At 36.5% G+C, this 25186-nt stretch overlaps 1 long non-coding RNA gene across 1 annotated transcript; it reads right to left on the bottom strand.

Moving 5' to 3' along the window:
• Positions 1-23946, bottom strand: LOC131921172 (uncharacterized). The gene is made up of 2 exons (XR_009381876.1): positions 23765-23946; positions 1-145 (listed from the first exon to the last, which is right to left on the bottom strand). It is a non-coding gene; the product is annotated as an uncharacterized LOC131921172 (long non-coding RNA).
• Between the last annotated feature and the right edge of the window lie 1240 nt (positions 23947-25186).

The following is a 25186-nucleotide window of genomic DNA, read 5'->3' as shown; positions in this document are numbered from 1 at the left end:
GTAGTTAAAAGGGAGATTTATTTAGTGGCATAACTTACAAATAAAGGGATAGGTAGGTTGCGGGTTCTAGGAAAGACGCAGCGCAGTCCGGTGATGGCGATGTTCTCTGGAGAACTCTCCTTGGTCTACCTCTAGCATCCAGGGTCTAGGAAACAAGAGAAGCAGCCCATCCATATCTCGGGTCTTCAGGGTTCTCTCTTGGCTCTGCCTTGTAGGCGTGACAGTTACCGAAGCCTCAATGGGGGTTGGAACTTCCAGATCAAAGCTGGAATGGCTACCCACTACAAGTACCACCTTCTATAAGGAATCTCTCCTGTCACAGTCCCCAGGATGTTCCTCATACCCCACATACAGCACTCACTTTAACCTGTGAAATTATCTTTTAACAAGAATTAGCTGGATACTTGCTAAATACTGATCACCATGATTTTTTGAAACCAAAGGAATCTCTGCTTCACAGAATTTGTATCTTTGTTGCAGTTACTAAGCAAAGAAGCAACCAGCTTCTCTGATTTTTTTCTATGAAAAAAATGTTAGGTAAATGAGTATTATAAGGGTATAGAAAGCAGGATGAAGGACTAGGGAATACTCCAGGTATGTCAGGATGGCTCCTCCAGGACAAGCATTTCATCAGAGGCATAATGAAAAGTCAATTTGTGAATGCCTGGAGAGAACTTTTTAGACAGAGGAGGAAGTCATGTTTACAAGAGTCATGAAGTGGAAACATGAACCATGCATTGACGAGAAGCAACATCTGGCCAAAACACCATAAGATATGTGAGAAAGTATGAGTGAAATAAACGAGTTGGAAAAAATGAGCCAAGAAAGAGTACAAAGACCCTTTTCTTCCAAGGATCTTAGCCCTAGGATGACACATCAAAGCAATAGATCTACAAAGATATTTTATAGGTTGAAATGCAAAGAATGAGTTATCCTTGCTTTCATTAACCATGACAAAATGCAGCATTTTGCCTAATTATGAATACAGATAGTCAATCAAAGTGTTATAGTAAGACCTGCTACCTCATAACCTATAAACCTGAAGATATGTCATTATAAATACAATTGTCTTATATTATTCTTCACATTATTTGCTAGTTTCAAATTATAGTAGTTATTAGTCTTATTACTATAATCTAGTTGTAATATTGTGATAGTTATGTTGTGATATAACTGGTTATCTCTTTTTTCTTTTTTTCCCTTTTATTGAAAATAGATTCTTTTTTCATACGCTATATCCTGATTGTAGTTTGTTCTTCCTCTATCCCTCCTAGTTTCTCCTAATTACCCCTCCCATCCAGACCCACTCCCTTTCTGTTTCTCATTAGAAGAGAACAGGCTTCTAAGAGATAATAACAAAACATAAAAAAATAAAATATAATCAGATAAAACAAAACTACATTATGTAAAAGTTACAAATGAATGGATGGAAAGAACCCAAGAGAAGGCACAAGAATCTGAGACCCACTTGTTCACACTCTCAGGGATCCCATAAAAATACTAAACTAAAAGCTATAATATATATGCAGAGAACCTGGTGCAGACCAGTATAGGCCCTTTGCTTAGTGCTTCAGTCTCCGTTAATTCATATGAACTTGGCTCAGTTGACCTCATTCTCCTGGTGTCCTCCATACTTTCTGGCTCTTACACTCTTTGTGCCTTTTCTTCTGCAGAATTCCCTGAGCTCTGAAGGGAAGGATTTGATGAAGACATTCCATTTAGAGCTGTGTGCAACTGGATTTATTTTAAGTATATTGTCTTGTCTTTAATATATATTGTTTTATAATATAATATATATTATTTATATATGTAAACATATATGTAAATAGTATAGATAACATTTTTAAAAGAAAATACAAGTGTATCTATTATATATATATATATATATATATATATATATATATATATATAGAGAGAGAGAGAGAGAGAGAGAAATAGAAGACAGAAGGTTAAAACGGTAGAAGTGAAATAAATGTTAGAAGTATTAATCCACATTTTATTTTTTTATTAATAGAGTAACAACATAGCCACAGTCCCAGAACATAAGAACCAAAGTAATGTATGTGAGAAGTGTAAAATTTGAGAAGTATCTGGAATATATGTGTCTTTAAGTCACAAAATAATACTTTTTTCTTACCGTAGAACACATTTTTTAAATAACATTGAAGGTCAATGATTAAGGTCTAAGGAGTGTTGACAAGAGAGAATTCTTCAGTCTCTGTAATTTTGTAGTCTCTGTGACATTAAAGGTGCCCTCTGGATATTTTCTGATGCGCAGACCTGAGGGAAATTTGTATTCTTTATGCTTCACAGCTCCTCCTCCTACAAGGTATTCTGTTTTTGTTTTCTGTCTCTTCAGCACCTCTTGTGGCTTTGGTCTCCCATCATTAAACTCCCTGTCTTGTTTCTGTGTCTTTTTTATTGATACTGAGTCAATGTCTATGCTTAGTAATCTCCATTATATCCCAGCTTTCCCTTCCTAAAGCCTTACATTCTCTCCCCTCATGCATTTCCACTAGAATAGTTTGAATACATCCAGTTGGCAGTCAGGATAGATTTACGAGGCAAAATACATTATTCCCAAGGTCTCTGTAAACTATACTTGGTCATCCTGGTTCAGCTTCATCCCTGTGTTGAACTGAAGGCTTCGTTTCATGTGGCTGGTGACTTTCTGAAACCTAAACTCATTGTCTAACATTCAATCTTTATCTTACATAACTCTTGCCTATCTTTCTATTTTTGGTACCAAGGTGGTCCAGCTCCCTCCTGACTACAATGGTAAACTGTTCAGTTTCCTAGTCTCTGTTTGCTTTTCTCCTTTCTCTGCACATATTTCCCTTTTCACTGGAGTGCATTTGTCTGTGAAGTTCTGTTAGAAGATTTCTAACCATTTCCAGAGTCATAGTTCAATAATATAAGAGTTATCTCCTCAGTGAGTCTAGCTACCTTTTTGGTCCCTTTTACAAAGTCCTTTACTCCTCCACAGTAGAGCATCATGTTCTCTCCACTGATCTTCTATCACCAACATTTGTATATTATGCACACATAAACCACGTTGTGTTTCAGCTGCTTGCTTTCTTCTACACCATACTGGGAAGTTTCTTGTGTGAATGGAATAAATCTTAACATAATGCTTTGAACAGAGTAGGCTATTCAAGAATGTTGTTAGGTAACTATGTGAATGAATAGTTGGATGGAGGACTGAATGAAGTATAGAGTTCTTCTACATTTCTGCCAACCATGAGTTAAAACCTAAATCTACAGGAGTACTCAGCATGCATTAGCTTTTCAGTGCTATATTATTGATATATTTTATTTAATTCCTATAGATAGCCATAAAACTCTTAAATGATGCTTTAAAAGATAATTCTTAAAAATCTACACTTTGCTTATTTTAGATAAGTTCTATTAGCTAATTTTTTTAGTGATTCTTGTCGAATTTCACTTATTAAATTCTTTCTTTTAGCTGTATAGTTATTAATAAAGTCGTTGCTAATATAATTTTTTATTAAAACACTCTATATATTTTAAAATAAATAAATTGATCACTTTGTTATTCTCTGTGTCCATTACCATCCTCAGAGTAATAGTAACAATTCCTGTTGAAGTTTGAGCCTTTGTTATGGAATTTGCATTTGTGCTTACCAGGAAAAGAACAAAGGCAGTATCTTCAAGAGTTGACAAAGTATTTTAGCAGAGTCACTTAGCACCAGGAATGCACCAGCAAGAACAAAAAAAAAGCTTATTCTCTTGCTCATCTGCTCTATTGAGCCCCAGACTTCCAGCCAGCTTGCTCTGTTTCTCTGGTTGAGTGAATGTGTTTATCTTTCTGATCCTTGGCACTGACCGCAAGTTGGAAAAGGCTGGCATCTGTGAGATAATATTTTAGCATTACTGATAAATAGATGTGTGCTTCCACAAATTAATGCTGATAATATAGCTTGCAGTGCTACGGCCTGCTTCCTTGCCTCCTGATAAATGTTCTCTCACCTTTATCTGGAGTGGTGATCTCAAAAATGTTGAGAAATATAGGAAGAGCCTTATGTGCATATCACATGTAAATGTAAATGCAGATAGAAGAGCTCAGTGACCTCTAGAGTTATCTCCTTAAAATCTGTAACAGGAGTAAAGAGATCTCTTCTTTACCCAAAAGCAAATCAATGTTGTGGTATGAACCCAAAACATATTAATCTAAGGAACTTTCTTCTTTGTGGAAGAGTGTACAAATGTTTTTAATGCATATTCACACAGTTGTGTATTTTACCCATAGAAGTAACATTCCTACATCAATTAGGCAATGTTCTGGGACAGACCTTGTGTAAAACATAATTAATGTACACCAAACCTGGAACTAATTTGTGTGAAAAAGAACCATTAATTCAAAACACTTAGAAGTTTCCTATTTGCAAAATGTATGGACACTCATTTATTTAAACCTAAATGAGACACATTTAGCTAATCTTAATGTGTTAAGGGAACAAGGGTGAATCCGTAGACAAATGTATCAGTCCTCCAGTGTGTGTAATTCAGGAGCCTTCTGTGGAAATTAAGTCATTTAATTCAATAAGGGAAGAGGAATTCATGAAATTATTAGCCAAATTGAGTTCATGTACTTTATGCTGGTAGGTTGTTTAGTTTGTTCTATTGTAACAGATAACCACAGCCAGAGAGGTCTCAGACAAAAATTTGAGTCTGACTATAAATCTGGAGGCTCAAAGCCTGAAATCAAAGCAGTAACAGGTGCAAGTGCCCTGAAGAGGATCTGTGAGAGGATCACTCTATGGCTTCTCAGTTTCTGTGGGAGGCTGAGTCTACTTGGCATTTCTTGGATTGTTACTGCATTGCTCCATTTTAGGCCTTTGTCTTGCATGGTTATCATTCTGTTTATCTCTCTGCCTTCAAACATTGCTCTCTTTTAAAGGAAACCAGTCAATGAATTCAGAGACCATCTTTAGTTAGCAAGACCTTATCTTAGCAAATTTCATTTTCAGTGACCTTATTTCCAACTATGGTCATATGCTGAGGTTTGGGTTTGACATGAATTTGTGAGGGATATTAGTCAATAAAGTTGCTATATTCCTTTATTTGAAATAATAGTTGTATAATAGCTCAATGCCATCTATATCAAGTGAATTATATGTTCTTATATGTATGTAGATCTCAGGAAACTATACTCATACTCTTAGAACTATGTGAACAACAGCACACATTTATTTTCAGGTTAATCATGCCTCTACCAATCTGAAACTTCACCATCTAGCTCTATAATCTGTCTACATCTCCTTGTTCTAGCCTATAGCTATTTCCTGCCTTGGAACCCTTCCCAGGTATTTCCTCCACATACACATTTCAGTCTGGCTTTTCATGAGTGTCCTGGGCTTCCTTATCCTTGTATTCTCATCTCTTTTGGACTACCAAAGACGAGCTCCCTCACATTTGCTCTGAACTATTACTCTTTCTGTCTCATGCATTAAGCATCCTTTCTTCATTCACCAAATAGCTTAATTAACTGTTCATTTCTCCAGTTTCTTTTAGGATGTGAGGAGTTATTTTAAGACCTGGAAACTATACACAACACATAATAAGCACAGAAAGCTCCATGCCAAAAAAAATGAGTAAACTGCTGAATGAGAGTCAATGCAAAGCTCAGAACTAGGCACTAAGTAAAAAATGGGACAGGGATTTTGATCACAGAAGGCTTGATTATTTAAAAGCTGATAGGTTTGCAAATTGCCCTATTTCCAGAATGACCATCCCCAATGACAAAGGAGAATAAGTGAAATATGTTAGGAAATGATCAGCTTGAGTGATGATTCCAACTGTGTTGTAATCTCAAAAGAAGGTTTTTTGTTAGATTTGTTATTCCAGCTGGATACTCAAGCATAGGCATTGTTTGAAGAGATCCCTTTATTTAGGCATTGGATACAGTTAACATATGAGAGAGAATGTAACAGAATGAAAAAGGAAAAAGAATGGCTACAGCAATGTGATGAAATACCAGCTTACTCAGTTCCAATCAGCATTGCTATCATGATTAGGTCACTGCAGTGAAAGTCAAGTGGAAGTCAGAAGGATCATAAATCTCAGAGGTCTTGTGTGGTGGTGCAAACAGGAGATACTATAGGGGGATAAGAGGGAGAGTATGGTCATAGAAGTCCACCAGACTTCCTGGTCAGGAGAATCTATAAAGGAGTCAGCATAGGGTGGAAGGATAGCACATGGATGAAGAACTGACCACAAAAGGGCAAATGACAGGAGGAGAAAACAATACCCACAATGGATAGAAGTATGACTTAGAAGAGAGGAGCTGAACAGATCTAGGGTAATCCAAAGGAAAGAGAGGAAAATGGGACTTGGTGATGAAGGTGGTTATGGGTTTTCAGTGAAACAGAGTCCAGGGATAGATAGAAGTGAAAATGAGATCTGAATGAGTACCCAGGGCTGACTATGGTCAGACTCCATCTTGAGAAACAATATGTACATTCATATTTTTTTTTGTGAGTTGTTTTTATGTACAGCTATTGACATTGTCCTCTGCAGAATGGGTCTGTTTTGTGAATCCTAGTCTAACCATTCACAAAGACAATACAGAGAATTTTTTTATAGAGAGACCAATAAATGACTACATTTTCTAAAAAGCTATGTCACAACATCCATTAGTCTTATTTGTTAGTTTACAAATGAATCAGTATAAAGTTGATTGGAAGGAAAAGGGTGGGGTCCCCATATGAACTTTGAGAAGCTTTTTTCTATAAGACCAATTCCTTGCTTAAATGAAACAAAAAATTGCTGATCTACCTATTCCTCTAGAGCTTTGACACATCTTTATAGTTCCCTGAATCCCTATTCCAGGGCATGTAATTCCACATAAGTTCACTAATTAATTAGAAGGGACTCATGTTGATAACTAGTGTCATTTTTTCATGCTAAGAAAATGCTTTCAGATTGGTCACTGGGTTGGAAATCACATACAGGAATTTAAAAGAAATGAATAGGCACACACAGAGACTAATACACAACCATCAAAATACAGGTATCCAAAAAAAAGCTCACTAGTGTAGTGTCTTTAAAGAGATAGTGGCCACTGATAAAAGATGCAGTGCCAGATAATTTTTATACTTCAAAATTTAGGAAGGAAGACCTTAGAGAAGAAGGGATATATGATGCAGACAGAGAATAAAGGGTAAAACTGAGTTTTCAAAATCAAAGGGCACTGTGACATCCCACTGAGAGACAAATGCCCTGGTTAGAGTGACACATAACCAGCTGGAGCTATTGCTTCTGTCTTGAAGAAATCCAACCTCTATCATCTCTATCATTGCAGGTTTTAGAAAGTACTTCTTGTTTGGAAGGTTCTGGACATGGTTGAAATGGATAACTGTGTGTATCAACTTCATATACCTAGAAGAAGTGAACTTTAATTGAGGAATGCTTCCATCAGATTTGCCAAGATATGTCTCTCTGTGATATTTTCTTGATTGTTGATTGATGTGGGAGGGCATATCCTACTGAGGGCAATGCCACTCCTGGTCTTTTGACTGTGGACTGTCTAAGGCAGCTGAACATATTTGGATCAAACCAGTAAGTTGGGTTCTTGATGATGCCTGCATCAGTTCTTGCCTTGAGCTCCTGCCCTGGTTTACTTTGGTGATGGACTGTAGAGGAGGGTGAAATAAACAGTTTTCTTCCAAAGATGCCTTTGGTCATGCTGTTTATCACAGCCACAGTAAAACTAAAATAATGATTCTTCCTCAAAGAAGCAACCTGGTATCCTTGACCCAACAAAATTTTTCGATCAATAATGGTTTTCACTAAAGAAAGAGGGATGTTTACCAATTTTATTGCAACATTCTCAGTGCCGTTGACAGACTGAAGCTGTTCTCCACACACATCTGCTCAGACAGGCCTGTGCAAGCATTTGTGGTTATACTTGATTTACCTAAATAATTGAAATTAGTTTCCAGCTGTGAAATATAAAATTGAATTCTTCTGACTGCCCTGAGCTCTTTCTAAGAATGAGATGTGTTGCCAAACTGACAATTTACAAGAAACCTAAATCATATTTCAGAGAGAAGTCTGGTTGAGCAGTGCATCTGGTTTATACAAAATATCTAAGGCAATCAGTAGTGAAATAATTTGCTCAAGGTCACATAATAAACTACTTTAGAGCAGGTTAAATGAAGATTTCCTATCTGAAAACTTTTAGTATTTTAATCAACGACTGGAAGAAGATTCTGGCAAATATTCACTCATTATAATGTGAGTCCCCCAGTAGAGAGCAGAGCAAATTGGACATGTTCCTGAAACCAACTGGTTTTAGAAAAATACCCAATGCATCATTATGGTCATTGTCCAGTCATTATAGAGGATCACTGTGTTTCAAGATATTTCAACAATTTCATGGTGATTGTGGTATGAACAGCTAACAAACAGGAGTTAACCTTAGTGAATCATGACCTGTAAAAAGAAACAATTTTATGATAGAAAAAAAAACCCTCCTGCAAAGCATTTATAAATAAGTCTTAAGGGCAGCTTAAATTCTTCTAATGTAGGATCTCGGTTTTAAATTTTCACTCTAATCCTATTTGACAGCCAAAAACTCATTAGAAGACAGGATCATTGTTCTGATGCCAAAAATTTACAAAGCTCATGGAACCATGGAACAACTTCCTCCTCTGCATGAGTTCCTCATACCTACCATACACAGCTCTTATGAAGATGCCTACATGCAGTGCTAAGCAACCTACTCATGTAGTCTGGTTACAAATCCCTTACAGAAGCAACTCCAGGAAGCTACAGTTTAAGGATGTTCTCCATTATTGTGGGGAAGGCGCTTGAGCTGTATTCAAGATCAGGAAGCAGAATGAAATGGATACTGGTACTCTACTCTTTTTTTTTCCATTTTTATTTAGTCTGTGATAATAGCCCACATGATGCTTCTGCCCACATTCATGGTGGATCTTCTTATCTCAGTTAAACCTGCCTGGAAACATTGTCACAGACATACCCAGGAATTGGTCTCCAAGGAGATTTTAAGTCCCAGTTGACAATCAATATTAACCATCATGATATTTTAGCCACCAACATCCATAATGAGGTGATGTTGCCAGGGATTTGTCAGGAATGGCTGTATATTCATTCATGATCAGAAAGAGAGAACTGTAGTTTTAAGAACTGTAGTTTTCCATGTCTGTTGATATGCATTCTAGTGTTCCTTCCTGTCTTTAAGCCACTGATGATCTCTCAAATCAACTGTCTGTTCCCAGTTAACTGTGTTTTTAAATGTCTTCTTACAAATCCAATAATCAATGGCTTTAAGTTTGGGAGCATTTCTCTCATTGATTTCTGGGAGCTCAACTAATTTAAAAGGAAGAAAACTAATCCAGAATGAGCATTGACAGTGTGCCCTGATCATAGCTCATGTTGTTTACTCTGACAAGCATTCTGCCAATGAAGTGTTACCAACTGCATTTTCCAAATGAATAATGAACTCTAGGTATTTTAAATGACCTATCCAACATCTGGGATAGGATAGTGTTATCATAACCCTTATGAAACACACCAGGGCATCTTTGAGTATAACCATGCAACTATTAATAATTATGCTGAGTCAATTGTTATGAATCAGGATGGTCTCTGATGACATGTGCTATACCATCTCTTTGTGGATAGAAATAACCTATACAGAGTTCAAACATGAGAAAATCTTTGCCCCATATTTTAACAAAAAAGAATTCATATATATTGTAAATATCTTTCTTGTTAGCTAGAGGTTCTAAGTAGAGTCAAGAAAACAGATATGTGTTACTGATTCTCAGAAACCTGTGTCATAATGTTGAATCCCTAGTCTCTGGTAAATAGTGTTTAGGACCTTTGAGAGGTAATTTTATTTGGATCAAACCATAAGGGTGAGACTTTCCTATAGGATTAGGACCCTTTTAAAACATATTCTTTCTCCCTCCTTGATAGAAAGTACTAAAGGTGTTCTTTCTCCCTACTTGATAGAAAAAGTTGCCTACCAGTTTGGAAGAAAACCTCTACCAGACCCAGTACCTGGTTCTCAACTTGTGGTTTGTGACCACTTTGGGGGTCAAATATCATGTGTCCTGCATTCCAGGTATTTACATTACAATTCACAACAGTAGCAAAATTACAATTATATGGCAGCAATGAAAATGATTTTATGGTTGGGGGTCACCACAACATTAGAAACAGTATTAAAGGGTCGAAGCATCATGAAAGTTGGGAACCACTGTGTTAACAGACCCTTTATCTTGGGCTTACAATTCTCAAGAACTATAGGAATTTAATGTCCATTATATAATAACTCACTTTATGACATTATTTTGTTGTGGAAGTCTGAACTACAAGAGGAAGTATATATAAGCATTGTCTTAAAGTGCTGGGAAAGATTCCTAAAGTCAAGGGAAAAGTTTAATGACTAGGTAAGGCAGAGAGTGAGAGAATTCTGTTGTAGTCCCCACCACCACCACCACCAAAGAAGTCAATTGTCCTCATCTTCATTCCAAATGGAAAGGATGTGAGGCTGCTTGGAGAAGATCATGTAACTGGTAAGTTGGTGGCTTTAAGAACTTTTGTCCTGTAAACTATGATATAAAATGTGAATAAGGTTATATTGCCAAAGATAAACCAGAGAATAAGGGGCATATGGGACTCCCCCTCCCCCACAGCAGATAAGCTTCCCAGTTTCCATCAACAAAGTCTGGGAAGAGTATAATGTAAAACTGAAAAAAAGCTGACTTTGGGAAAAGAATCAAAAAGAAATCTCATTGTCAATTCTTACTTTTGGCAACACCTAATATACTCTGCCAGCAGAGAATTGACCAGCACTGTTCTGCATGCTTCGCATATGTCTATGGAGATTTAATCTAGTCTCTGAGATGCACTTTTATGGGGAGAGAACTGGGATATAAAGGGGAAGAATAATGTTCCTGACACAATTGATATGCATAGCAGGTGAGTTGCTTCTGTGTTTCTGGAAGAAATGATGCTCCACAAAGTCGCTAACAACAGCACAAACTCTTCTTACTATTCTACAGGCCAGAAGTCTAAACTAGGCTGACTCACTATCTTTTTAACCAAGGCTGTAGGATAGAATGATTTTCTTTAATGTTATTGTTGTTTGTTAGTTTTTGGCTTTCTTCTCTAGATTTTAGACACCACTTACATTCTTTGATTCATAGCGGTTTCTACATCTTCAAAACCAACAACATAGCTTGCCCCCCACCTCTTTCTGTCTCTCTGTTCGCTTCAGTGTGTGTGTGTGTGTGTGTGTGTGTGTGTGTGTGTGTGTGTGTGTCTGTCTGTCTATCTGTCTGCATTTCTGTATGTGTCTCTCTCTTCTTCCAAAATCCATGTTAATGCATTGACTTTTGACCCTGACTTCTTCTTATTAGGATCATTGACATTTATTCTGTCCCCTTTGTTCTTCCAAAATAATTTCCTAATCTTTAAATACTTAGATAAAAACCTGAGCATGCATGAAACTTTAAATTCAGCTACTCTGGAAGTTCAGGCAGGATGATTGGAAGTCCAAGGCCAAAATGGTTTATAGAGTTTGTTCAAGACTAGTGTGGATGGGTTGGTGAGACTTGCTTTAATAAACAAAGCAAAAAATAATTTTATATGCAAGGTCTTGCTGTTATTATTATTATTTCTTTTGCTATGGTAGAATGCCCTTCCAGTCTGATGACTCACACAAAGACACCTTTGGTAAGCTAGCATTACAGAGGTTCAAGCCTTAGAATTCTGGGTGCCATGTTGGCAGCCTGCAATCACTTCACTATAGTGACCACAGTATTTGACAAGTTCAAGTAATTTATTTTCACTCTATGATCCTTTCCAAGAATCTGCACATGGTGAATACACAATACTGAAGAGGCAAACCTAATCCGTTCACTTTAGCAGAGTACCAGCCTAGAAGATACAGGTTGAGTGATAATGACCTACACATAACAATGAAGCAAAAAGGACTGTGCATTAGAAATCAGCACAATGGGGACAGGACAAGAATAAAGTTAAAATTTACAGGTCACAGAAGACTTCTCAAAGCAAAGATCTGAATTATGAAACATTTTATATACTTGTATTCATATAAATAATATGTGTGAGAAAAATTTAAAGTATTTTGACAGCAGTTATTTAGGCAATAATTATCTATTAAATGATAGATAATTCCAACCTCATGTTGGATTTTTTTCCCTATGGTCCAAGCTTCTTAAAGAGATAAAATGATACATTAAAATGAGAAATGTGAAATATTATTTCTTTCTAGGAGTTTGTGTTATAATGCTTTTCAACTTTGAATAAATAGAAAATTCCCTCCATTAGCTGTGACAATGGATACTAAACCTGTTTCCAATGTGGTCTAGAAGGTATGAGGCCTTAAGCTTATTGAACTTCTGCTTTTTATATCTTTCATAATATATAAGACCATGCTACTCTTTGATAAAGAGTGAGGCCAAATTCCTAAAATACAACAGATAATGGACAGCACTTAGGACATTTTATGTTCCTTCTTTCACATTATGCTATTGTGGATTTCACATTAGGTTAGACAGTGTGAATGACATTGCCAATCCTGAAATCCAATTCTGGTTCTTCAGTTGCTCTAAGAAACCTGTCTAGTCTATTTTTAGAACAATTGACTCAGTTGAAAAAAAGCAGGCATCAGGGCTCTTTCATCAATGTTTGATCTGATGGATTCATCCAAATGCTGGTCAGCTTTGCACTGAGTGTTACTATGGGCAACCGGTTTAAGAACTCCCTATAAATAAGAGAACAGGAAGAAGATATACTGTGTGGACATTTATCTGTGCAGACGTTCCATTTTACTCATGTGTCTGCCTACATTTAGAGCCTAACACTTTGTTGATTTATCTCTCTGAGCTCTTATCCTTTCACCCCTGTAACACTGAAATGCATATGCAATTAGCTTCCCTCAGTCATCTTTCTCCCTTCCTGGTCTTTAAATCTACCAAAGCCACGGTGGATTAGCTAAAATAATGCTCTCACTACTTCCCTCAATGTCAGGAAGTTAAGATGATCAACCACTCAGTAAGTGGTGATCCTTATGTCAGGGTCTTTGGGTTACCAGTATTGCTCTGGCCCAAGGTAACTCAAGCAGTTTTCATTTATAGTCCTAGAGACAAAGGAAGCACTTGAGCAATGGACTGTATTCCAGGGCTAGATGACTTCAGTAGCCCTTGAAACAGAGGAGCTAAGGTTGAAAGAAATAAATAATTGATGCCAGTCTGTTTATCATTTTCTCATATATCTACCTATGCCTACCATTTATTTATCTGTCAACCATCTATCTCTATCTCACCTATCTATCATCTGTCTTTTATCTAAACTTTAGCTCAGTGAGGTCTTCAGTCTTTGTTGGAATAATCTTTTTTTTTTTTTTTTGGTAAGCACCTTGTAGAAATAGTTAATCCTATAGCAACAAGATTGGCTAACCTTTCAGAAAGTCATTGAGCATTTCCCAGGCCCCCAGGTTTCTATGTTTGCTGATTGAATACTTTTTTTTCTGAAGGGCAACAGTTGTCTGTTGAGCCAATAATACTTTAAAGGCCTACTCATTGTCTCAGTGGAAAATATTTCTAGGAATCCTAAACATATCCTCAAAATTTGCAACAGCTCTCTTGGGGGTGGACATTCTCAATTTGGATACTTAAGTCCCTTATCTTCTCCCTGGTAGATTAGAGCTGTTAACTACCTACGCATACCAAAGGGTTTTTATTTCCAGCAATTTTTTAAATTTGGTGCGATAAATACAACCAAGTCCAAATTTAGATCTATTTCTTGGTGACAATAAAGGAGTAAGTGCATAGATTTTTATCCCTAGTCCTATATGTTTCAGGGTATGTATGATTTGTCTGTAATTTAGTGAGAAACTGCAGTAGGTTTGATGTTTGCAACCATGGATTTTTCTAGTGTTCTTAGAAATATCAATGGCCTGTAGAAGATAAAAGTGAGTTATTCATTATGGTAAGAAAAGTTGAGATCTATTCACTTATTCATCAAAAATACACACTAATCCCCCTTTTGTATCAAGCTTTATTTGGGTACCTGAGGGATATATATATAATATATATATATATATATATATATATATATATATTATATATATAATTATATTATATGTAATTTTTATAAAATTTGGTGGACCCTACAGCCATACCACCCTAAACAACCCGATCTCGTCTGATCAGTTACTTTAATGAGCATTTTGAATGTGTATTTTAAAAGTTGTCTAGTAATTATATTAGTGGTTTCTGGTGAAACCTCTGTTGTCTCATAATAGCTTCTCAAATCAAGGTCAAAAGGCTGCTAATCATGAAGAATCTGTACTGTGGTTTTTATCTTAGATTCATACACTAATTTGTATTGAGAACTTAGGAAACTGACACATGGCCAAACACTGGCACATGTTTTAAAAACAGGTCAAGTAATGGTGCCAAGAACTCAGATTGTAATACTAGATCTCCATTTGACAGTGGACAGAGTAGACCAACTCTGTACCTCAGTTTCCTCATATGTTAAAGGAAACCCAATGAGAGCTAGTCCATAGACTGTGGTGAAGAGTGAATAAGTCAGTGTAGTTTTCTTCATCTGGTAAGATGATTTTTTTCTGTGAATATTGCTTACAACTACAATTAAATGCATAAGAGAATCTAGGCAATTATTATCCTTTCCTTCACAGGGCTCATCTGAAGCACAGATACTCCATATGTTTGTAGCTCCATTTCAGCCCTGCTTTGGAAAACCCTTCCAACTTCCTGACCACATGCTCTATATGTTATGGTACCCATAAATGAAATTATTCTTAATATAGAATAGTCTTTATATACTGAGTGGATCTGCTTCTCTGTGACATCTTAAACCAATAGATATAATTCCTTTAGGAAGTCATACAGTTGTGGAAGAAGGAGAAATGGGTAATGGTGTCTCATTCATAGTCTGGAGCAGTTCCTCCTCAGCTGTGTGATATTTAAGTTGCCCATCCTGTCAGTCTTCTACTTTTTACTCTATAAAGCAGGAATACCAATTCCTCCTTCTCAGTGTGCTCACAAATTTGAAGTAATCTGGTGTGGGGCAAGCACCTGGTGCATTGCTTGTCGTGTGTGAGGTTCAAAACAAGTTTGCTCTTCACCTTCTCAAAGCTGACAAAGTTATTCAGTCTCATATTGTTCACAGTAATTTACACCCTTAAAAATAGCTGCTACTAAGACAATGTGGAATTGAACTCATTTTTATATTCCTTACACTGATGGCAATGTAATGATGCTAGCTGCTTCGAAGTTGGTTCTCTTGCTGTTCTCATATGTATGCATATGGATATATAATAAATGCTCATCAGCAATACTGGTGAATTTTTCTCTCATAGCAAACAGCCAACAGCCTGAAAATCCCTCTGTAAAATCCTAACTAATAGAGTACTTTAGGTCTACTTTTTCTACTCATTGTGCAATGGGAAGGTCCTGGCTATGGATTTTAACCTTTAATGCACTTATTGAATTCTAGTTTGTCCTCCTTAAACTTCAGTTCCTTCTGAATACAGTCATTCTTCTACCTCCAACCTTGATCCCTTACCTGCTTCCTATTCTGAAAAAAAAAATAGATATCATGAAATATCCTTGATTTGTCTTTAACCATACGAGGATCTAGATAATCACAAAGAGTGCCTGGACAGACAGCTTAGTGAGTAAAAATGGTTGCTGTGCAATTATGAAGAAAGACCTACTTAAGAGTGAGGCATGATCATGATCATGTCCATGCCTGTCATGATAGTTTTGGGTTGAGGGGCTAAAAGAAAGGAGGGTTGCTGGTACTTGCTGGCTGTCAGCCTAGCTTCAGATTCAGTGAGTAACTGAATCTCAAAGGAGTAAACTGGAAAGTGATGGAGCTGGACATCCATGTCCTTTTATGAACCCCATGAATTCATAGACATGTTCTTTGTGCATATATATATATATGTGTGTGTGTGTGTGTGTGTGTGTGTGTGTGTGTGTGTGTGTGTGTGCATCTCTGCTATACATACACATTCACATATACACAATACACATACTCACACTTAAAAAATATAGAAAGAAAATTACAATGAAAATAGCCTGGCACACCATAGTACATCTGAAATCACAGTAGTAGAGAGTGGAGACTGGATGATCCCTGGCTCGCAGATGAACCAATGGTACACACACATACACACACACACACACACACACACACACACACACACACACACACAAATAAAAGAATAAAATGAAATACTATACTCAATAAGCATGCATACAGGCATGCTTGAATATAGAGAAGTTCTGACCTAACACACATGGGAGGAACTCAGTATGTCTTCTGAGAAAACGATGTTGGTGGAGTTCCATAAGATAGAAGTGAAAAAGTAAGACTGAAATGCAACACTCATCGGTTAAATAAGTGCATACATCTTTTTGTTAAATTTCATAGAAATGCTTATTACAATATTAGTGATTGAGCTGTGGCATACAAGCCTCAATGTTCATGAAATAAAGGCGGTGCCTTGATAATTGAAGTATGTTCATTATCAGAAAGAAAATACACCAAGGGAATAGAGATTCCTTTCAATCCATGCTTTCTTTATAAATCAGATCCTAAATCTACTCCACTGTTTCAAGCTTATCTTGAAATAATCAAAGAGATGTCCCTGAAGACCTTCAAAACTATGTCAAACTGAAAATAATGTGTTCTGTCATTACTTTGCTGAACTTGTGAATGTAATTAGATTGATTAAAAGCCAATAAGCACTGTTAGGATTAAGTGTTATTACAATTCGGGAGCTAGGTGCCAGGGAGCACACTCCAGAGGATTCAGTACAATCCCTGTTTCCTAAAACTTGTATGCCATGGGCTCACGGTGAGTGTTTAAAAAAAAATACATTCTTTCAAGGCCAGCCTGGTCTACAGAGGTAGTTCCAGGACAGCCAAGACTACACAAAAAAACCATCTAAAAAAAATACAACCTCTGTTCAATTGATAATGAGTGAGAAACAACACAAATTAGGAGAGAAAGATGATCATGGGTATTTAGTTTTTCATTTTTATTTTTGAAACTCACCACATAGTACTCCTACCTTTGTCTCCTAAGTGACACAACACAACATGTTCCAGGTTTTTATTTTGTAAGAGAGAGTTCATGTACACATCTATACAAATTATGATATTATAGGACAGTTAGTTATGTTTTACATCAATGGGAAGTGAAATTGTACACATGTAAGAGTTTTTGTCACTGCTTTGAGTTAACTTTAGTGGTTTTTTTTTTTTTCGTACCACTGATTCTTAGACTTCCATCACTGTCTTAATAACTTTTTTGAACAGTATTTCCTAGTCATTCCCTAAGATTAAAGCTTAATACAGTATCTATGATATGTGTTTGTCTCATGTACAGCTGCACTTTACCTATAACACAGGTTCGATTTTGTATTTACTTTTGTGATCTGTATGTGTGTGTACCCCAAATTCACACTTTAATATCTTACTTTCCAAGGGGATAGTAGGTAGGCCTTTGGGACTGATAAATGAATGAGATTACTCTCATGAATGGATTGAGAAGACCTAGACAATGTGCTCCAATGAAACCATCCTTCCTCAGGGAAGCAGGTTGTCACTGCCCTGGGTCTGCTGTCACCTTTCATCTTGATGCCCTGGCTTGAGAAACTTTAGGGAATTGATTTCTCTTGTTTATGAATTATCTCGTGTATGGCATTGGTTGGAAAAGCACAAGCAGACAAAGACAAGAATGATGTAGTTTCAGTCTCTTTAGGACTGAAAGGACACTTGTGACAATGACTGTCTTCCTGGCCTTCTTTCTGGTACTGTGGTCTATTAGACTAGGGAAAAGGGAATTTTGAAAACAGATTGAATTCCAACTGTCTCATTAGATAAGTAACCTAATCTCCTTGGATGCAAATGCCGTATGTATAAGAATAATGGTGACAATAATATTCAATAGTATGTATCTAGGATTCTTTTCTTTAATGAATTAAGGTAACTTATAGGCAAAAATATAACTATGGTCTCAAAAATATTAGTTACTCTGTTTTGGTCCCATGATGTAGTACACTTTGAACTCAGCCTTTAAACTGTAGTTTTCCATCTGCTCATTTGTTTTCCTGTCTAAGAGACATTAAAGAAGAAGGCTGAGTAACTGCAGAAAGAATAATGTGAGAGGAACTAAAAGAAGCCTTGCTGACAAGTCTGTGACCACAGATTGTGCCAGGGCTGGGACTATCTGAGGAAAACACTTTCTCATATATCGTTTGGGAACTCACTCCTCTTTGAATGGATTCTTGCCTTATTAGATATTGCAGTAGGAGATAGATGCTCAAATGCAGTATGGTAATGAGGACAGTATCTAGAGAATATCTATGATCAAGCTACCTCCATTACTTATTCTTTGACATGGGTATGAATTGAACACCCACTGCATCCTTGATATAAAAATATCACACCTAAGTGAGATTATTTTTTTGAAAGTCAAGTAAATGTTACCTAAGTAATTTCTAGTATGAAGTTAGCACCCAATATAAACCACTCTGTATTTTCCTTTAAGCAATTTGTTTTATGGGATGTTATTGGGAATGGTGCAACACAGAGGATTTTAAAATGCCTAACACATAGCCTAAAATAATGGCTATAATGTACATTTCAAAAGCACCTTCAAAATAAAGAATTTTTACATCTGTATTCTGCAGAAGCACTTGTTGAAATAAACAAAAATGACATTATTGCCCCCTTTTAAAATGTCAGAATGTTCACATTGCATATGGAAAACACAAGATGACGAAGTGTGAGGCTGAAATTCAAATCTAATTTTTCTGATTGCAAACCAAAAGCTGGAACTCATTGTTTAATATCACTGATGTATCCTTGTTTCTCAGGTTATAATCTAATGGATTTTTCAAGGTTCTTAAAATTGTATTATTCAGTTTTAGTTTTGATAAGTCCCCAATGATAAGTAATAAATTTTGTGTACTTTTCATTGGTGATCTTGGTCCATCTTTCATCAAACCTCTTTAGGACTTTAAAGAATGTTTGAAATTCATTTTAGTTTTTCATTATCAAAATGTTATGGAAGTATTTGTGGAAATAGGATCTGGTACCACGGGTTTAAAGTGGAAGGATGGGAGATTGTATCTCTTTTGATGGATTCTTGGGTAGAATACTAAGAAGCCTTATGTAGTTACAAAGTTTTACACATATGATGCCTTTTGTTACAATCTAAATCAACATGACTTTTTGGTTGTTTATTTCATCAAATTTTTAAATAAAACATACCTGGAGATATATATTGAAAATGACCTGTTATAATTTTGCTTTAATGAACAATATGGAGAAGCTTCCTTTCCATATCTGTGTCTCAGTAAATAATCAGCCTCTGGCTTCCAGCAGCACTCAGGGCTTATTTTTAATCTGCATTCGCTTTCCCAGATGAATTTGATTGTAGGAAGTCTCACCAAGGGAGAATGCAGATCAAAAACTAGATTTGAAAACACAACTCCTCCTTCCATACTGGATTTGATAGTTTAAAAACAACAGCAGCTAACTATAAAGCTTCTCTGAAGGATTTAGAGCAGAAAAAGACACAATTCCCAGTGAGCTGACCATCTTTTCTGGGCAGTTAATTGACTTCAGGTAACTTTCCTCTTCTTTACGTGTCTTTTCTGGGCACCCCAGTGTAAGTTCATTTTATTAATAGCTTCCCTGTCACCCATTGTTTAGACATCATTCCATATTCAATCACCACTGTGTCAGTCTCCCAAAGCAATACACCTGAGCTTTAAATAAGCTTTGACAGGGAGTTGTCAGAGGAAGGGCATATGCAACTAGTTCAGCATTTGAGTAGGAACAATGTTCAGCTTACACATGCAAAGGTAAAATAATGAATTATAATTATAAAAGTGCTTAGATGATTCTTGTACTTAAATTTTGATTTATACATTGGAATCTCATATTTGATGAGGAATTAAAGTCAATTATTTTTTCATTAATTTAAATATAATTCTCTAAAGTTTGGTCAGATACTTGTTATATTTCAATACTGTACAAGGCAGACAGGAAAACCAAGAGTGTTGCAGATTGCTTTCTTACTTTCCTGCAACTAACAGATCTGTTGGGAAGTTCAAGTACACACACACACACACACACACACACACACACACATACACACACACACACACCATTGGGTAATCACAAAGATAGTAAGAAATGGACAAAATTTATGTTTTTATGTCAGTAAAGTTTGAGAATTTAGTATATTCCAGAAATTTCCCACAAAGCAAATTACTGTCTGGATATCAGTTAGCTCAAGATTTTGCTTGATGAAATATACTCAAGCATGTGCACATATATTTGTGTTATTTTATTATTTACACTAAAGAGAGCCTATAAATTAATACACACAAGCACAAACACACATACACACAAATGTATACACACACACGTGTATATATATATATATATATATATATATATATATATATATATATACACACACATAAATACCTCCACACATCCACATATATGAGTGTGAGACCTTGAGAATCATAAAATGAAGTTTATTAGATGACAATATACCGTTCTTGAAATCTCTCATCCATATACCTCTTGGTTCTTAGTGAATGGTTTACATGAGCAAGGGCACATTGCATGGTAAACACAGTAGACTTTAGTAAGAAATGTCATGAGAAAAGGATAAGCAGAAGAGAAGGAAAAGATTACAAAGAACCAGGAAACCATAAGAATGAAAGTCCAAAACCAGAGGGTGAGAAAAGGATGACAGGGTTGAAAACAGGGAGGTCAGTGCATGGTATGAGTCTGAAGATCCATTTATGAATTATATATTATTTTGCAGGAGACTTATCAATAATGAGGAAGTCTTTAAACAAAAACTTCACTGGCCTGTCTCTGTGTTTTAGGAAGAGTATGTGGTGACCTTTTACCTACAGTCCTAAAATCATGGAAAGAATAAAGGCAGCCAGAACTGTGTTTTATTCAGGAAATGATAAGAGGAAGTGAAGACATATGAAATGGAAGACAGAATTAGAATCAACAAGGCAAGATGAAGTTCATAATAGTTTCTGTAAAAACTACTTGATGTATTTTCAATTGGCTGTGTGAAATTAATATTTAAAAATGGAAATAGGAACTGATTGGAACAGGCTTCTCTGAAAAGTCCCCATAATGTATTTATTTAAGAGGCATATTGCTTTTTAAAAGCACCCTGATGTCACACTGATGATTTAGTGGGAAATGAGCCTTAAAATAATGGATGCTGACAGAGATCCTAACATAGAGACACTTACATCTGGATGCCATATTGCCTAGGAAGTGAGCCTTGTGAGAAATTTGTCACAACTACACAGCGGCTGTGTCACAGCAGATAACCACAGTCTCTGCGGTTGGGTGTCTTCAGGCAAGTGGATGCTTGCTTGTTTTCCTTGTTCTTAGTTAAAAATAGATGCAATGATTATAGAAGAGTTAGCAAACAGAACTTCAAAAGAAATGAGAAATTCTGCAATCTCACCACACATAAAAAAAAAATGTTAACCTTTGGAGTGTTTATTTTCCTAGATCTTTTGTGTGCATTATTTAGTTATTGTAAGAAGTATTTCAAAGAATAATCTCCCTTCTGCCTCTCTCCTTCACAGCTTATCTTTAATTCCTGGTTTCTCACTTATTTTACCTTATTCTTAAATGTTCCTTTTTTTTTTTTTTTTTGCTTAACACACCATCCATAACATAGAAAGAAACAAATCAGAACACATCTCCTAGTTCAACTATTTAGAAACAGAGAACTCTCTTCTTGTAAAACTAAGAGAATGTAGTAGGCATAGAGACCAACCTCCTAGCCACGAGGATGTCTAATTTGCAGAAGCTAGGGGAGCAAAGGTGTCACAGGAATAGTAACAGTGGGCTAAGAACAGTGTGCACATCTGGCATCTTTAGAAAGTAAGTGGGAAGTAGTGGCAACATCGAAACATTCCAACTCTGCTCCATAAGTACAGCTACAAAATTGTTGTGCTGATTGGCTGTGGACATACTTTTACCATCTGACCATCCTCAGGTATGACTCCTGCTTCTCCTCCATCCCTGTCTTGGTAGCTGTGTTGTGACTTTGAACATGTTACATGACTTCTGGAAGAGTCAGTTTTCCTTTTCATAAAATACATGTGAAGTCAACTCATAGTATATCATATAATATGAGATAGATATTTGTCATCTCCGGGTCACTGAGATCCAGAGAAAATATTTGTTCACTGTAGTAGCAATTCACCACAGAAGCAAAAATGTTTACCCCATGCTTGATTCTAAATCCAGTTCCCCTTTTACTATTTTCGAGAAGAAACAGTCTCCAAATAGCATAAAAAGTCAAAAAACCTGTTCATACCATTCCTTCAAATTGCCAAATTGTGAAATCTTATATTTCAACTAGGACGCTCTCCACCATGATTTTGCAGCTACAATCATTTACTGTGCAATCATGTTTCACTCAGCAGTCACCATTTACTAGAGTCTCATAAGGTCATTTTGCCTTGGGATGTTATTGTTGTCCGGGCTGCATAAACATTCTGCCTGATGTTTGCACAATAACAAAACTGCTCCCCCCGCCCCCATTTCTCAGAAGGTGCCCCTATCTGAAAGGGATGCATGACTATATTTCAAACCACCCTGAGACACAAGTCTGACTCTCAGCCGGGGTCAAAGCCACTTAGTGTGACTAATTTGGATTTGAACCTTTTAGCTACTTGCGGTATCCAGAAATAATTTATTATCCTGACATTCCGCAAAAGATATAACTACAAAACAAATATCCAAACTGGCATTTTAAAATATGTCAGCTGAATGGATGAAAGAGTCCCATTCTTTCCTTTATATCAAGATGAACTTGCTTGGTACCTGTCATGGAGTGAAGCTTATCTAGCAGCAACAGGAAGCAAAGGTTATCTCTAACACAATGGAAAAGGGCAAATGAATGTTAACATTTAATTAAAGCCTCAGGAAAAGAATGGCAAAGTGCAGGTCCGTGGTAAAAAGAATAGTGTGTTGTTGCTTTACGGAGAGAGATGGCTGAGTGCAGAGGCAGAATCTAAATGCAGATAGTTGAATTAGCAGTGTTCTTGATGTCGCTGACATTATATTACAGTGGTTTATGCTCCAGCAAAAGCACTAATAGGAAGAAGCTGTTGGGGATGTAATTTTGACTGCAAGGACTGCAGTCAAATCTACGAGGATTTTAGAAGAGTCCAGAGTAGATAGAAGCAAAGCCACAAGGCAGCCCACCCAGCATTAAACATGAATTGCTCCTGTACCACTTATAACTGTGGAAAGATGGGCTAGTAGCTCAGCTTCTTTTTAGTTTCCTCATTATAAACTAAACACTGCTGGTGTATACTTAGATAGTAATTAGGAGGCTACACACAGAAATTACTATTTTTTCTAATCTACAGTCTTTTTTCTATACATATTTGTTTCATATACTCCTAAGCTTTAGATTCAGTATTTACCAGTCATATCACTACTAGAAAATATTCATCTTTCTAAGACTCAGGCTTCTTGTCTGAAAAATGGGTCTCATTACAGTGTCTAATTGAATTATGAAAATTGCATAGAATCAGTAATGCACACTTCTTGGCACACACTAATCATTTTCTTAGGGTTTTTTGTTCCCCAGATAGACCAAGAGCTTCCTAAAAAGTTACCTTCATAGTTTCCTCCTTGTGTCCAACAAGATTTCCATATGAATGCCTGGGAAATAAGTAAATAAATAAAAATATTCTGTGCACTGATACATTAACATGGTAACATTCATACTCGACATGGCATGCCCAAGAAAAGAGCCTAATGGGTACTCACAAAGACCTATGGGATGCTGGTAGAATGATACTCAGAGACTCAGAGAACTATGGGGTGGAATGGAAAACTGATATCACCAAGTTCTGTTCTCTCTTGTTTCCTCACATCAGAACCTCACCAAACTGCCCAGCAACCCATAATGGTGTCAGCTACAGAGAAAATGTGTTCCTTCTTTTCTCATATCCACCAGTACTTTAATCTTTCTCTTCTCTCTCTCCCTCTCTTTCTCTTCTTTCTTTGTCTCTCTCCTCTCCTCTTTCTCTCCTCTCTCCTTTCTTTACCTCTCTCCTATCCTACCTCCTTCTCTCTCTTCTCTGTTTTTCTCCTCTTCTCTCTTCTCTTCTCTTCTCTTCTCTTCTCTTCTCTTCTCTTCTCTTCTCTTCTCTTCTCTTCTCTTCTCTCTTCTCTCTCTCTCTCTCTCTCTCTCTCTCTCTCTCTCTCTCTCTCTCTCAGCAGTTTTTAAAGTCTCACTTGCTATATATGTTCTCAAGCTCTTCCTCCTGACTGAGTGGATAAAGTCCCCCAACTTGTGTGTTTTCCTACTTCTCAGCTGTATCTGGATTATACCTGTCTTGTAGTTGCTCTGTAGTTGTAAATTGAGCCAGCACATAAAGTGATTTGGAGTCTCATATAATCTTTCATGTTCTAAAGCAGCAACTAATTTTTAACTGCAACATTAATATCTATTTTTCTTCTGTATATATCTTTATGTATTTAAGACCATGAAATCTGAGATGAGATTTCATTTCCGTGGTCAAAGATTAAGTTTTAAGCAGGTTTTTAATCCTTGATAGTTTAATTTCAGAACTTACTAGACCTCAAAGGAAAGCCAAAACTGTCTAATCTTTATTTTACATGTTGGCAAGTCAAAGCTAAGCACTTGCAGACCATTCAAGGCTGAGTCACCCAACTCAATTCCACGTTATTTTCCCTGCACCATTTTCCAAGAACTTTACAAATTGCAAAGCACCTTGAACTAACCAAAAGTTGTAGGTTTTTCATATTTAGGTCTGTGTTGTAAAAATAGCCAATGTATACCTTTACCTTTAAAAAAAGACACAAAGTCTTAATAAATAAAATTCAGAGTCTCAACATTTCACATCTGAAAAGTCTCAGTGCTTTTCTTTTTCTCTTCAGGTGGATGGAAGTCCTCACGAGGACTGACACAGATAAATAGGAAAGGGAGGAGGGGAAGGGATGTACCATACCAGACATGCAAAGTGGGTAGAGAAAGGAAAAGAGCTGTGGAATCCCTGACCATCATCCTT

This window comes from Peromyscus eremicus, chromosome 10, assembly GCF_949786415.1.
Source record: "Peromyscus eremicus chromosome 10, PerEre_H2_v1, whole genome shotgun sequence".
Taxonomy (NCBI): Eukaryota; Metazoa; Chordata; class Mammalia; order Rodentia; family Cricetidae; genus Peromyscus; species Peromyscus eremicus.
This window is presented reverse-complemented; position numbering and strand designations above follow the sequence as displayed.